Consider the following 11,477-nt stretch of genomic DNA (forward strand, 5'->3'; position numbering starts at 1 on the left):
ATGATCATCTTTAGCTCATTCTTTTGTGAAAATCTCATCTGTATTTACTATTATCAACTGAAAACACTTCCAGTAACCAAAATTTGTATTACATTTTCAAATCAACTTGGTGACTTAGTTGAGTGGATATGTAAGAGAAAACTCTACAAAAATGTTATGGAAAAAAAGAATGAGGAATTGGAATGAGAAGAACTTTTGATATGATGATCAAGAAAATATCTACTTACAAGGCTTATTTGTCTATCATAGTGCCCTCTTTGTTAGGTGTTACCTTTCCCTTTACTTGCCTTAATAAGACTGTATTTAGATTTATATTTTCACAAAACTGTGCATTTAGGCTGTAAAGAACTTATTAGTAGTGTTTTCTACCTTTACTATCAAAAATTCACCACATAATACAAAAAGAGAGATAATTGTAGTACATGTAAAAAATATTCATTAAATTCAGAATCTAGATGTGATATTTTAAAAATAAGAAACTTTTAGCAAAGTAGGAGAAAAATAAAATGTGTTCAATTTAGTGAAAGGAATATGAAAAACCCATATAGTGAGTGGTGAAACACAGAAAGGTTTGTTTCTGGGGTTGAGAATAAAAGCAAGCATATCACTACCATCAATTATATTTAATATTTTACTGGAGGTTCCAACAAAGTCAATATATCAAGAAAAAGTAAATAAGAAGACATTAAAATTGGAATGAAGGAAGTAAACTTTCTTATTCATAAGTGATATGAACACTTACATAAAAATCAATAAATTTAGGGATGCCTGGGTGGCTCAGCGGTTGAGTGTCTTGCCTTTGGCTCAGGGTGTGGCCCCAGAGACCCAGGATCGAGTCCCACATTAGGCTCCCCTCAAGGAGCCTGCTTCTTCCTCAGCCTGTGTCTCTGACTCTCTGTGTCTCTCATAAATAAATAAATAAAAATTTTTAAAAATCAATAATTTAGAACTAATTATTTAGCTTACCAATTAATCAGATACAAGAATCAATACTTTTCTGTATACTTCCAGCATACAATTAGAAAGTAAAATTTTAAATTAAAATTTTGTGAAAATTCACATACCATTTATAATGTCATCAAAAGCATGGAATACTTAACAATAAGCACTTAAAATTTTAAAAGACATTTTAAAACATACAACATGTCCATGGTCTGGAAAACTGAAATATGATAAGATGTCAGTTCTTCCTAAGTTGATCAATAACTTTAAAACAGCTTCAATTAATACCAAGAAATTTAAGCTTTTTCTAAAATAATTATAAGAATATCCTAAATTCTTTGGAAAATAATAACAAGACAGAGGTACTTATAATAGACTTCAGACTTTAAGAAGTTCAAGGAAGTGTGCTAATTGCACAAAGATGGACAAATAGATAAATACAGCATAACAGAAAGAACAGAATAGACATATTTTCCATCATCAGGTAAATTTTATAAAGTGAGCAATGTAGTAATTCAGTGTAGATAGGAGAGTTGTTTCTACCAACAATAATGGTGCAACTAAATATACTTATGGAAAACAAAAAAGAATCTTGATTCTAGCTTCACAACAAAATCAAATATTAATTACATTTCTAAAATAGACATAGATGTTGAAATTAAAAAAAAGCAACTCAAATTCTAACATGTATGAAGTCAAAGGAAGGAGAATATCTTTGCAACCCAATGGAAAGTGATGGTTTCTTAGAACACAAAAAGCAATACCATAAAAATATAGCCTCTTAAATGCTATTAAATTTTAAAACTTACTCTTAAGAACATGAATTTAGAGGTCAAAGCCAGGGAGAAATCAGTCACAACCTCTTATTTCTGTAAAAGGATTTGTGTTAAGAGCATATGACAGTGCTTACAGCTAGCAAATAACGAACAAAAACTGAACTCCTAGGAGCCTTCTCAAGATGAGTGAATGTATGTGTCCACACAAAGACTTGTACAAGAATCTTCGTAGCATCAATAGTGAACAGACAAATAAATTTTGAAATACTTATACAATGAAATTCTACTCAGCAATAAAAATGAATTGACTATATGTGTGTTAATGTAGATGAATCTATATCATTATAGTGAAATATCAACTGCTACTAATTACTAAAGAGTACTAATTAAATAACTTCATTTATATGAAGATCTAGACCATACAAAGAAAATGGGAACTGCAGCACATGGCTGTCTCAGTCGGTAGAGCTTGTGACTCCTGATCTCATGGTTGTGAGTTCAAGCACCAACTTGGGTGTAGAGACTACTTAAAATTAAATATTTAACAAAAAATGGATACTGAAAATATCTATTTAGTGGTAGCCCAGAGTTTGAAAGGGGTCACAGACAGACTGGGAAGGAACACAAAAGGACTTTTTGAGATGATAGAAAAATTTATATCTTTATAGAGGTATAGGATTTATAGATACATACACTTTCCAAAACTGTACAGATATTTTTATATTTAAACAAAATGCAAATTTTACTTAAAAAAAATCAAATCCAAGGCTGGAGAAAATAGAATGTTTACAGTTGTTGACACTGAATACTGAGAACATTATGCATCTCTGCTTAGTTTGTAAATGTTTGAAATGCTCCATTGAAATGGTATAATATATAAATGTAGTTGAAATAAGTGTCATCTTTAATGTTTTATAAAGTACAGTATCATTTGCTTTAATAAAATATTCAGTTTGAGAGCTTATTTTAAACACAGAATTATTTACCCCCCTAAAAATTCCCAAAATTTAAAATATTTCAAAATCCCACTCAAGGAGCATACAAAAATTATTGTTTCAAATGGCATTTAGCTTTTATTCCTGATATTTTCCGTTTTATTCACACTCATCAGCTTTTAAGTCAAATGCTAACTGTGGTATTTTCTTTATGATTATGTGCAACAAGTTCACTAACCAAAATCACTCTGAATAATGACAAATTTGAGGGGGAAGTACACAACCACATAGTATGCTAGCAGTGTATCCTAGGATGTGTTTTACTCTTCTCTCTGAGCTTTCTTAAATTTAGCATTTGTTTTGCAGTTAGTAGGGTATTTTTATGTTCTATTGAAATTTCCCAAACATCCTCAACATCTTCAACCAAATTTCAAATTACTCCATTATTAAAATTCATAATTTATTTTAGGAATCCAGAGGCATAATCAACTGAGAATGTACCAATTGAGATGGTCTTTGAAATATATTTTTTCTCTAGTTCAGGTACATACATAGATAATTTAGATACATACATAGATATTATTCTCCTTTATTTGACTGACTTTATGCTACCAAAAGGTCAAGCAAAGAAAAAAATATTTACCAAACACCAATACTCAATGCTTTATAAATATTCTCACTCAAATTTCAAAATGTCTCTCTGAAGTAGCTGTTATCATATCAGATTTATAGGCAAACAAAGCTAAAGTGAAAAGAGTCCAAGGTGTTTGTCTTACATAACTCACAAACATTTGTTGTATGATTAGAAATTGAATTATGTGTCTGTCTCCCTATTGTTAAATTTACCCTGGGCAAATTTAATACCACTGCTAAGGTAAATATAGAAGTAGGGATTAATTATAAATTAAAAATAAAAACTTCTATTCAGAATTATAGAAATAATTTTATAATTATTAAATATTCATGTTTTTTTTCTTCCTGTCTCATTTCCTGTAGTGTTTAGCAGTCAGATCCTAAAATAAAAACAATATATGTGTTCTTCAAGTATAAGAAGAAAGAGGTTGACAGTTTAGACCACAAATTATATGATCTAGAATTGGTGGGGGTCTAGAGTGATCCCAGGGCCAGGTAGAGGTGAGATTAGAAGGAAAGAAAAGTCTGAGGATTTCAGTGGTTCTTAGCAACTAAAGCAATGGAAATATGTTGAGTTTTGGGGGAGTACACAAAGGAAAAGTTAGTGAATTTCAGGGAGCTATTTTTACCTAGGAAAAATTGTTGTAATTAAAACATAGAAGTTTTGTCAAGAATGACTTGACAAAGTCATTCTTTGTCAAGAATGACTTGACATTCTCTAGGACCATTTCATCTTCATTTGCTGTTGTGTTGATGATACCATCTGATAAGTACATCCCAGTTGAAACACAGGCATTACAGGCATGTAAAAGGAAATTTCAATGGTTTGAAGTTTAATTAAAGAGAATCATAAATGTGAGGTTCATGGTGAAAGATTCTCTGTTAACAAAGTCAGTCTTCTCCTTAGTATCTATGATTTTGCCACCATTAGGGATTAGTAACTTATTTCAATATTTTCATTACATTCATTTCAGCATAATTCAGGGTTAAAAATATTTGACACCAACAATACATCATTAGATTATTGAGACTAGGTAGGCTTAATGCCAAAATTTCTCCACAGAGTACTTCCGGCATTCACTGTCTATTTATAGACATTTGCCTGACAGATGAACCAGTGTGTCCCATGCCTACCCTTTCTCAAAAGTTGTAAAGGTGTGGATTTATTTGAAAGTCTCATGATTTACATTGTTTCAGACCCTGACCAGCAGATAGAGCCTCTTACTAGACTGTTTTTGCCAACTGATGTACGCTCAGTGTCAAATTCATCTTTCTGTCCCTATCAGAACCCATCTTTCTATTGTGACTAATTAAGAATCAGTTAGGTTGGTGTTCAGTGACGCTCTCTTTTAACCCAGGTAAACATAGCTTTATGTCTTCCTTCACTCTCTCACATACTAATAACCTTTAGAAAGTCATTCCTTGAGCTTTATTTTACTTATCTGTAGAGGTTGAGATAATCATTGTATAAACTTCAAATAGATCTAGTGCTAATACAATAAGAGGCTGTATATATGGTGCCTAACAAAATGTCTTGATGCTATGACCTTAGCACCATTAGGTAGAATAATTTGTCATTGTTATCCATAGATGTGATTCTTGATGTTAATATTTGATTTTCTAAAAACAACACAAAGTGAAAAAAAAAACACTATTAGCTTACTAATACTTTAAACATAGTCCATAGAAAGGACCGTGAGAACTGAGTCCTCACCATTCAAGCTAAATCAAAAATTAAAAACTTAATCTAATTAGATTAGGAGATATGTTTTAAAGCATCTTCATAATATTCCAGGCAAGCATTGCTCATTTAGTTAGGGGACAAATGGTAAGACTTTTAAGACTCCTCTATCGAATTCCATTAAACTTTCTTCCTGAGATAAATATGCAAATTACTTTAATTTCATTCTGAAACACAGAATACATAGGTTGGATTTGATTCAACTGGAACAAAACAGGACTCTATCTCAAATTCTTCGTTTTTTATCACTCAAACTGAAAAACACTCTCATCTTTACAAAATCTAAACACTGGTTAACTCACAGGTAGAATGAATTTTGCAGCTCAGAGCGCAAAGGTCATCATCCTCACTACCACTTTTGTTTCCATGGTTCTGGCCTCTGATCACTCACCCAGGCTAACATCTGTAGGGAAGTGCTCCTTCCTGTGTGCTCCTTCTCTGTGGGGTAGCTGAAAAAAAAAGGACTTCCATCTGTGATATATCTGTAAGTGGCACTACTTGATGCAACTTTCCAAAACTCTCCTCAGTGTTCACTATGCTGAGCTGCCCCGCCCATCTCAACTTTTTCATGGGAGACCTCCCATAAGTATGAAAATATAACTTGGGCGACGTTCTCAGGGAAAATGTTATGCCTTCTTCTGCAGTGTCAGTCTGGCCTTTCTGCCCAGAATTCCTCAAGAAGACTTTATGCAGAGGATGTAGCTCCCGTGGGAAGGACATCATTGGTAAATCCCTTCAGGGACTGAGTATCTGGGGAGCTTGAGTCAAGCTTTCTGAAGCATCTGGGTTCATACCTGCTTCCAGGGAACTGAGAATTCTTTTTGTATTTGTCTCTTAGGCATGCTAATTTTTATGTCGTTCATTTTCATGTCCATCTTTTATATCTATTAATTTTCTCTATTTTAATGATAGTATATTCATATTCAAAGTATATATATATACACTATATATGTCATCTTTCATTCTCATTTCTGAATATTCATGCTCACTGTGTTATATAATTCCATTTTAAGCTACATAATAATATGTTGACACCTACATGTTTTCTTAACCTTTGAGCACCTATTTCACAGTCTGTTTCTATATTAAATTATAGCAAAGCAGGTAAGGGAAGTGTGCTGAAACTAAATAACTCATTTAAAATCCTGTTACATAATAGTTGTAAAAATTACTTAACTTCTGGACCTCCACTTAACTCATTATAAAATGTGAACTACCCAAGAACCAAATGTAGTTCCTAGAACATTATAAAGGGTCAAGAAATATTAGATGCCATTATTAGTAGCCATATTACCTCTTGCTTCATAGAGTTCAATGATTCTTAAGTCATAAGAGATTGTGAAGTGCATCTTCCCATCAATACCTTATATAAAGAGTTCATTTTTCTTACTAATAGTATCTTATCTCTACTTACATGTAAAATTTACTTACTTGTTTTTGTCCATAGTCTTTTTTATATGCTCATGTTGTGTGTGTAGTTTACTCATCTGAGAAATGAGTTTCTATTTCAACTTTGAAAATAGTACTTACTCTAAAATAATGTTAATATGTAATATTATTATTGCTTCAGTTCCCTCAACTATAGGAAGGGAAAAAAATAGAAATTACTTATTGTAGTTGTAAGAGTTTAAAGAATTAACACAAAGTCTTGAAAGCAGTGGCTGGCTCATAATATATGTCTATTTTTGTTATTATTTTTAAATTTTTATCAACTTCATGGAATTTTTTCATGTAAATGCTATTTTATTTATCACAATTTCTGGCATTTGTGATATGTGGTTGAAACTATGCTTATATTAAGTATTTATTATTGTTTCTTTTGGCTGACACTTTCTAAGATGAATGAAAGACTTTATACATCTGCACATAGGATACCATCTTCCCCAAACATTGTACTGTGGCAATTTTGGGAGTAGAGAATAAGTTCCATTTTCTCATACTCAAGCCTCTTAACTCTTAACTCTGAAGTCCAAACTTCATAGTTTATATGTTAAAATTCTAGTTACTTTTTCTCTTATCTGCCTAGTTCTGACCTCATAAATTACAGGGTTGAGAGCAGGTGGGATGATGACATAAAAGTTGGCAAGAAGAATGTGGATGTATTGAGGAACATTTTGGCCAAATCGGTGGGTCATGAAGGAGAAAAATGCTGGAGTGTAGAAAGCCAACATTACATACACATGGGAGCTACAAGTGCTGAGTGCCTTCATTTGGACATCCCTGGAAGGGAGACAAAAGACAGCATGGAGGGTATAGACATAGGAGATGATAATGGCTATGATGTCAAACACCAAAATAGAGATAGCACATAAGCCATAGATGATGTTTACCTTTATGCTGGCACAGGACAGGCGGGCAATGCCCATGTGCTCACAGTAAGTGTGGGAGATGATTTGGTGTCCACAGAAAGGTAATCTTAAGATGAGCAGAACAAAGGGTATTGCTAGGGATAGCTAGGGATCTCAGAAGGATGATCAATGCTATAATGGATACCACATTGTTTGTCAACACCAGTGTGTACCGAAGAGGGTTAAAGATAGCCACGTAATGATCATAAGCGATGGCCACGAGCACAGCTGACTCCATACCAGTACATAAGTGGATGAAGAACATCTGAATGAGGCAGCCCTCAAAAGTGATTTCTCTCAAGTTGAACCAGAAAATGCCAACCATCTTGGGGATGGTGGATGTGGATAGGCCCATGTAAACAGAGGAGAGAATGGCCAAAAAGTAGAACATAGGATGATGGAGACTATGATCAGTCTGAATCACAAAAAGAATTGTAAGATTTCCCAATAAGGCTGTCAGTTATATAACACAAAATGGAAAACCAATCCACATATGCATGTCTTCCAGCCCTGGAATTCCCAGCAAGAGAAAGAAATTGGGATGGAATTGTGTGTCATTAGAAGGCACCATGCTTCTGTAGAACTTGTACAGCTGCATAGACTAGATGTCTCCCAATGTTATTGATTTCCTACACAATGATACAAAGTATGTTTGAGGTTTTCTAATATCCCTGACCATCATGACATAACTGTGTGATTTTTTTTGAAAACTGAAGTACATGCTATTATTATTTTATTTCAACCAAGTTTTCAGATTTATTAGATTTGTTTTCATTCATTTCTATAACATAATTAAACTTTCATCAAGGACCAATAGAATATCATGCAAAGGGCTAGATATTTGGTGTACAGATTATACATCGTTACTCTTCTTTAAAGCCGTTCTAGCTTAGGAATTAAAATAATAATAAAATGTATGGTTTCTCTGGGATTTTAATGAGTACATTTTCCTTTTTTATCCCAAGCAACACCATCTCATAGTCAATTGTTATAGCCTGTGGAAGTAAAATTTACACAAAAACCTTTAAATGTGTGAAACCTAATGGAAAAAGCAGCTAGGTCAATTCTTATACTTCTTTCTTCAGAAACATTACAATTAAGGAAGACTGTATTAAATGCAGGAAATCCAACTCATAGTGTTTATAATACATACAATTGAGATGACTTCACCATTAGATTTTATAGTTGATTGTTGAAAATAGCAGAAGAGATAACGATGAAACCATAAGAGCAATTTGGTCAAAGCAGCAGTAACAATCAAAGGTTGACTTTGCATTACCATGTAAAGAAATTAAATTTGAATATTTTATGTAGTGTGAACTTTTCCTTATGAAGCTGTGGTAGGAGATATTTTTAATACCTGTGTAGAAACATTCAAAACAATAATAACAAAATAGTGCCAAGCTGCATTAAAATAAATTTAGGGATCCCTGGGTGGCGCAGCGGTTTGGCGCCTGCCTTTGGCCCAGGGCGCGATCCTGGAGACCCGGGATCGAATCCCACGTCGGGCTCCGGGTGCATGGAGCCTGCTTCTCCCTCTGCCTGTGTCTCTGCCTCTCTCTGTCTCTCTCTCTGTGACTATCATAAATAAATAAAAAATAGAATAAAATAAAATAAATTTAGTATCTACGTGTCATTAGCATTGTTTCTATTTCACATCATAAAAAGGTGTGACTTGAATTTCTGACTGGCTTCAATAGCTGTTCATGGCCACACATCTTTTGCTATTTTTCCTACAGTTACATCCTCAGTCTGTTTGCATATATAGATACCCTATCTTTCAATTATTGAACTCCAAGTCGTACAGCCAGATCACACCTCACATTTTCCCCTCCCTCTTACAGATCTTTATTATCACCTCTGTTCCTGGTCATATCAAATTCTGTAGCCCGTGGTTCATTCTTTTTCTTCACAATTATGTATTTCCTGACAGTTTCACTTCTTCAACCCTCCAGATCAGATCCTTTCCCATCTCTCTGCACTTTTCTTTCTTTTGCTGCTATCTCTTCATTCAGTTGTGAAACCAACTGCCCCAAATTTAACCCTGACTTCTGCAACCACTTCCTTTCCAAGTGCTCTGGTTGCTGGAGCTAAACCTTGTTTTCAACACAGTGTCTAATGAAGTTTTTAATGTATTCACCTTTCTAGATCTTCACCAGCCTGTGTTAATAAACACAGCTTTGTGTCAACTTGTATACATTATTTAAGAATCCAGAAAGGGGGATGCCTGGGTGGCTCAGCAGTTGAACATCTGCCTTTGGTTCAGGGTGTGATCCCAGGTCTGGGGATCAAGTCCCATATCAGACTTCCTGGGAGGAGCCAGCTTCTCCCTCTGTCTCTCTACCTCTCTCTGTCTCTCACGAATTAAAAAAAAAAAAAAAATCCAGAATCCAGAAAGGTAGTAATTATTGACACACTTATAATGAAGAGGAGAGAAGGGCTCTGATGAATCACAAAACCACTTAGTAACCCACGCCAAAAACATCAGAATTAGGGTTTGGGATTCAAAGACCATACTAGTGACAATACGTCATGCTGCTTCCTAAGTACTTAACAAACTTAGTCCAAGGGCTATTTAAGAAATAATAATGTCATCGGAGTAGTATTTATAAATTTAAATTAGAGAGAGTTGATATGATAGAATTTTTCATACAGGAGAGGGAAAGTCTAGATATTAAAGGCGCATAGCTGAGATGGGCACACTAACAGAATTTTCTGGATTACATGACAACATGGTCACTTTTCACTATTTCCTTCATTATTTTTTCCTCCTTCTTTATGCCCACACTCTACTTCATTTCTCTGTGTCAGATTCCAACCATCTTTCAAAAATACCTGTTATATTTCATTACTGTTTAACATTATCATTTTTCTCATATTTTCTAGCAAATATTTACCTTACTGTATCCTAAGAAATTGAAAGAAGTGACTTCACAGATTTACGAGCACCTCATGTTTGGCTTCATTTTTGCCAGGTGGTTATATGTGTGACAATTGACTTGCTCTTCAAGGTTATCCCAAGTTAATGCAAGCAAGAAGTAATCAAAGCTCTGCATGAGTTCCTATAAATACACACTGAGAGAGGGTTTACACAGCAGTGATTTCTAATCCTGACTTTTCATAATAGCCTGTGGATTATTAGACACAAAAACAGATTCTAAGTTCTGACCCTGAAAATTCTGAGATATTAGGTATGGGACAGTACCTTATGATTTCTATAAATCTCCTCAAGTTAATCTGATTTAACTTATTCGACATTTGGAAACTGCTGAAGGATAAGATAATATAGATAAGCAATTATATATGAATTAGAATGTGTTTTAAAAATATAAGGGTGAATTTAATAAAACAGTGTGAATTACAATATCTTGTAGCCCTGATTTTACATGTCTTTTTCTCTCCTTTAAATCCTCAAAACAAAAGATGGGCACTGATTCCATTGTGTACTATGATATTCTCAGGTTTTGTAGTGCTCTATCCCTTCCTCAACTAGAGTTAATTGTGAGAGAACTTTGCTTTACTGAAGTTGTAACTTTCAAGCACTTTTTGAAAAGTATATATTAGGAGCTCTCAAAAGAATTATGTCAAAGAAGAATGACTAGTATGTGGTAAATATAATAATAATAATAATAACAATAACAACATTAGGTAGCTACTAAAGATTTTCTCGGGGTTTTACTGTGTTGATGTTCTCCTTTTAGAGGCGAATAGAGAAGAAAAAGATAAATAGAATTGATGCAGACAAGACATTTTCTGTCTTTTGGAGTTTCTAGAGGTTCAGAGATTCTTAGAACCCTACTTATTCATCAACTCTCATTCAGAAGACTTCCATGAATTTCGCAATTTTTTTTTTTTAATTTTATGATAGTCACAGAGAGAGAGAGAGAGGCAGAGACATAGGCAGAGGGAGAAGCAGGCTCTATGCACCGGGAGCCCGACGTGGGATTCGATCCCGGGTCTCCAGGATCGCGCCCTGGGCCAAAGGCAGGCGCCAAACCACTGTGCCACCCAGGGATCCCAAATTTCGCAATTATTATGCAAAACTATGGTTACCATGGAAAGGAATATTTTATTTTGTTGATCCTATTCATAGGAAGAATAG

General features: G+C 34.1%; 1 protein-coding gene and 1 pseudogene across 6 annotated transcripts in view; both read right to left on the reverse strand.

The window, feature by feature from the left end:
• LOC140615526 (olfactory receptor 52E4-like) overlaps window positions 1-10,497 on the reverse strand; it is a 50,398-nt gene extending 39,901 nt beyond the window's left edge. For 2 of the 6 annotated variants that reach the window (XR_012016076.1, XM_072795389.1), the window contains exons 1-3: window positions 10,273-10,497; window positions 5,419-5,476; window positions 743-895 (exon numbers count right to left, since the gene is read on the reverse strand). The gene's annotated coding sequence lies outside the window, so the exon portion shown is untranslated. Of the gene's footprint in view, window positions 1-742; window positions 1,008-5,418; window positions 5,477-8,123; window positions 8,954-10,272 lie in introns of those variants that run through there. The other 4 variants (XM_072795391.1, XR_012016077.1, XR_012016075.1 and 1 more) reach the window with 4 other exon arrangements.
• Window positions 6,793-7,946, reverse strand: LOC140615525 (olfactory receptor 52E1-like; annotated as a pseudogene).
• Window positions 10,498-11,477: the final 980 nt, after the last annotated feature.

This window comes from Canis lupus, chromosome 23 (assembly GCF_048164855.1).
Source record: "Canis lupus baileyi chromosome 23, mCanLup2.hap1, whole genome shotgun sequence".
NCBI lineage: Eukaryota > Metazoa > Chordata > Mammalia > Carnivora > Canidae > Canis > Canis lupus.